Source organism: Marmota marmota, unplaced genomic scaffold (genome assembly GCF_001458135.2).
Source record: "Marmota marmota marmota unplaced genomic scaffold, marMar, whole genome shotgun sequence".
Classification (NCBI taxonomy): Eukaryota; Metazoa; Chordata; class Mammalia; order Rodentia; family Sciuridae; genus Marmota; species Marmota marmota.
Genome location: NW_025999895.1, coordinates 1,314,801 through 1,319,552, shown reverse-complemented (window position 1 = coordinate 1,319,552; position 4,752 = coordinate 1,314,801). Strand labels below are relative to the sequence as shown.

The following is a 4,752-nucleotide window of genomic DNA, read 5'->3' as shown; positions in this document are numbered from 1 at the left end:
TTTCTCTGCGGATTCCTTTGATCCACGGGCTCTCCGCCGCACCTCCGCTCCCGGGCTGCCGGGGTCGGCCCGCGGGGATCCTGGAAACAGTCCCCAGCTTATCTCCTTTCATCAAGCGGCCTGGGGCCGCCTTGAAACCGCGGAGCCAGTAATTGCTTTTTTCAGGAGGCCCTGTGCGGACTGGACAACAGCCAATCAGCGCCTTGTTTACACTCGGTGATTGACAGCCTGATGGCCAAGTGCCAACCAATCCCAGCAGTCCCGGGGGAGCGGGCGGGGGGGAGGGCGGGGAAAGAAACGAGACAACCAGCCTAAAGTTTAACTCCTTCACCTCCCAGCCGGAATGAAACCATGGAGAAATTCTCATGCGTGTGAATGAGTCGGCTAGCATCTCGTTTATATATCCTTTTTCATACGGAGAAAGAGGAGTAAAAATAATGTATTCATCGCCACTAAGGCATCACCTCGACTCCTCGAGAATAAATACCATTTGGATAGGAAATCAAATTCTAAATGAAATATTTGCTTGCAAAATATTCTAAAAAGTGGTTTGAATATGAATTCAATAAAGAGAATAGTTCGGTGGCTGTTTTCCATTGTGAGAATTTAACAGATGTGCAGGAGAGTGGCACAGAGAAATGCTATGCACGGTTTTCACACCGAGACCCCCACCCCAAATTATCAGGTGAAAGGACCTTGAAACACAGAATCAGAAGAAAGAATAATCCGTGTCTTAGCAACAAATCCTCGATTTTCATTTTGATTGTTGCTCCGTTGCCAGGTGTGGCACAGGGAGATAAAAATTGAGCGCTTGCAAATAGGTGGTGGGAGAGGAAGAACTCATCTCTCCGAGTCTGAGGCCGGGAGAGGACAGGGTAGTGCCCGTGCAGCCCGAGCCGCGGGTGTGCACGCATTCCTGGGCTTTAGCTAGAGCAGCGGCAGTCTCAGAGTGGTGGAAGGTCTGGGAAACCCGAGAAGGCCTCTGGGCTTGGAGGTGGGGCCTACCTGCACCTAGGTCCTGCCACCTGCCAGACAGATCCCAAGTATGAAAAAGGGCATCTGCTTTAAGGGGCGTTGCTGTTTCTTCTCCTGGCATTTTGTACACAGAAACCAAGCGTTAGACCTGCGGATTTGAAAAAAAAAAAAAAAGCCTCCCCCTGGGCCTGGACACGCGCTCTCACTCGTCCCTGCTCCCTCTCCCGCCCAGCGCCGCCACATTCCCATTCAGCAGCGATGATCTGCGCAAAGGAGCTGCGCAGTCGCCGGGCTTGAATTAGGCGCCTTCGGGCTTGGTAGTAGCCCTGCTGCTCCCTGATTGGCAGCTCCCTGGCCCGGCGCCAGCCTATTGGGAGGCCTGTTTACGCCGAATGAGTGGCACAAGCTCCCGGCCGTGGAGGGCCGCGCGTCCAATCAGCGCGCGGGCTGCTCCAGGCTGAGTGGCACGAGCTTATTAGTATGCAGGGCCCGTGGCTCGCCGCGCCAGGCTGCAGGTTTGAGAGCCGCTCTGGATGGGCTCGCTAGAGTCGTTGTTGTGGAAGCGGTGCATTTACAGTGCAACAGTCAGCACATTGAAAATACCAATAGGAATACAAAACAAAGTCACATTTACTGATTTAATTGTATTGCATTCAATTGTATCCAGGAAACAGCCTCCAGTAAGTAACTGAAATTGCTTTCATTTTTTTTGTTTTTGTATTTTTATTATTTTATTTTTTATTTTGGCTTTGGGGATTTACATTTTTGGCAAGATAAATTCAGGATTGTGATGTTAAGAAATATTATTATATTTTCCCTTTTTAAAAAAATCCGTTATAATATTGAGAAGGCTTTTTTCCTAAAAGATGGACTTATATATGAGTGCTATTTTTTTCCTCTGAAAAATCTTATCGATCGGTTTAAAATTCCCCCCGTGATGCGTCCTTGCTTTGCTCTGAGCGCTTGTTGTCTCGATCGACATCCAGCATTAAAAATAAATAATCGAGACAGGACAGGAACCGCCAGGTTGTGTCTGCCGAGCGCCCCGCGGGTGGCTGCGGGTAGACACTCAGCAAGCGCCTAGCTCTGGAGGAACCACGAGCAACCCCAATTATTTGCTCTTGCATCTTACTACACTTGCCCGAGTAGTCCTATATGGGCTCCGCCCGGTTGCTCCGCGGCACAAGGAACTGGCCGGCTCGTGGCGGCCACCGCTGCTGTTCAGAGGGGCTTTCCCGGCTGCAGCAAGGGGCTGAGGAGGGGAGATTTTCGGGTTTCACTTTCAAAAGCCTAATTCATTTCAGAAAAAAAAAAAAAAAATTCCCGGGAGGAGTGGGGGTAGAGGATGGGCACTAGAACAGCCGGACGTTTTTACTGCATGAGTTCCGGGCAGCGCGCGGGCTTGGACTACGAGTCGCGTGGCTGGGTCCACCGGCCGGTGCGTCCCCGGGCGCGGGGATCCGACGCGACCCCAACTCTCACTCGTCTCCCGAGGGGGTGGGCGCGGCCGTTTCGCAGGGAGCGGGTTTTGTAGCACCGCCCGAACACGGTGCGCTCCTGGTGCCGGCCTGGCCTGCAGGCCCCAGGGCGCTCGCTGGCGCGAGGGAGATGGGTTCTGAGCTAGGCAGACCCGCCCAAGCCCTGATCCCCAGTAGGCGGCCAAAGCAAGAGCGGGTTTTTAGATGCACAGTTGAAAACAAAGCAAACCTGAAGAAACCCGGGATCCTGAAGCGCGGGAGACAAGCGTCAGGCCGCGGGAAGAGGGGAACCAAGGCTCCGGAGGTCACGCCCTGCCACCCTGGGGAGGTGTACCGAGGTTCAGTTCTTTCCGAAATGCCCTCGTCAGCGATTCTCTGGGAGCAGCGGGGGCCCTCTGCATACTACCGCTTTCGCTGGGTTTTCTGCTTGATCCAACCCTACCTGGGGCTGCGGCGCAGTCTTCGCGGTCCTCTGCGGTGGCCTGTCCTGAGGTTGGGCGGGGGGTGGGTTTGGAGCTCCGGGACTCCGCGGGTGGCGGCGCCACAGTTACGGGGCCGCAGGACTCTGAGCCCTGGCCGCGATGGCTGCCAGTCCGCGTCTGGTTCCTGGCTGGCTCTGGTTCCCCAGGCTCCGCGAGCCAGTCGCTCGCAGACAAGGAGACGCGGTGCAGTCCCTCCCCGGGAGGAGGTTACACAAAGAAAAGTCTCCCCGAGTCCAGTAAGAATCGCAGCGGCACGTACCGGCGACCTAATCTGCCCCCTGTTTGCGTAAAATATCGAGCGGGTAGGTGAGAAGGAACAATTGAGTCCGCGATCCGCCCGCAGGGGTTGGAAGAATAAAATTACTGCTTCGTAGAGGAGCCCGCGTCCCGAGAATCGCGAGTAGCTTGCGTTTTCTCCACAACTTTGAAATTTCATACTGGGGGGGCACCCACAAAACAAAAGCTCAACACACACGACTCCCCAGAGGCCGCTGGAAAGCCTAGCACCTCCGCTCGCACAGCCCCCCGACCCCTCTCCGGCCCTTGTGCCTTTGAAGCCGCGGGTTCCTGACCTCCCTCCCCTTCCTTCTTTCCCTTTGTCCCTCCTGGCGCCCTCCGGGGCTCGAGAGGCGCCGACCAGGGCCAGAGCGCACAAGCCTCTTGCAGGGCCAGGACATACCCTTCTCTGACCCCAGAGCTAGCAGCCCCTCGGCCCTGCGCTCTCCGGGTCCTGGAGGCCTGGTGCTCGCTTGCGGGCCTGGGCGACAGAGAGCCGAGTTATTTGTTGGACCCGGGGAGAGTGACGATCCCTAGAGGGAAAGGAGCCCCAAACCCCTTTGTATGCAGTTTCGAGACAAAGAGAACTCTTTGTGTAGTCCCGTTTATTTACAATGCAAAAGCTCTCGGAATAAATATTAAAAAAGCTTATCAGCTGAGCAAATATGTATTCACTTAATACATTATGTTTTCGGTTATAGATTAAATCAGACACAAAATAGTCTGCAAATAAGACGTTGTAGAACTCGAAGCATAAAATACAGCAATTTAAAATGGTATTTACGAAATGGAAAACATCTTAATCGCTTTGTTGTCACGGTGGGACGGCTTATTAAAAAAAAAAAAAAAAACACCACGAGGTTTTCTGCAAAGTTCACAACTAAAGAGTATTGAGCTTGTCCATATCCCTTCTGTTGGAGGTGATACCAAACATTAAAACAATGTGTGTTTAGGAAATAAAAAGAAATATGAGGAATGGAGAAGGGGAGAACCTTTGGTAGCATGCCCTCGGTAGTGCACACTTAACATAGCTTGCTCCGTTGCTTTACTGCCTTGTCTGAAATTGTCCCCAATTTCGCCTGGAAGTAGATGCTTCTTGGTGGGTGGGAGTGGAAGAGAAGACAGGCGAGGGTCATTTATAGTCGGCCTTGCCGAGGGTGGGGGTGGATGGACCATGGAGGTCCGGGGTCTGCGGGGACTTGAGCGTGGGTGAAGGCCGCTCTGGGCCGGGCCCATCCTCCCCAGCTGCTGGGCCGAACCCGGTGCCGTACATCCGCATCCCTGGGCCGCCGGGCCACGCGGAGACCGACCTTAGCTGGGCGATCCTGGACAGGCAGACACTGAATGGAGAAATGTTGTGGCCGATTTGGGAGGCTGAAAGAAAACAATTTCCGACTCTCAAAGCATCCCCCCGAAGCCCCCAATCCGCAGAGGAAGATCCTGGGCGAATTTGATTGGGGGGCGGGGTGATTGTTCCAGCCTCGCCAGGAAGCTCCCGGCTCGGGGACAGCAGGCCGGGCACTGCGGCGCGGCGGCCCAGG

General features: G+C 54.3%; 1 long non-coding RNA gene across 2 annotated transcripts in view; it reads right to left on the bottom strand.

The window, feature by feature from the left end:
- Positions 1–3,425, bottom strand: part of LOC125614505 — a 29,391-nt gene extending 25,966 nt beyond the window's left edge. The window contains exon 1 of one of the 2 annotated variants that reach the window (XR_007345091.1): positions 2,896–3,425. This is a non-coding gene — a long non-coding RNA (uncharacterized LOC125614505). Of the gene's footprint in view, positions 270–2,895 lie in introns of those variants that run through there. The other variant, XR_007345092.1, reaches the window with a different exon arrangement.
- Between the last annotated feature and the right edge of the window lie 1,327 nt (positions 3,426–4,752).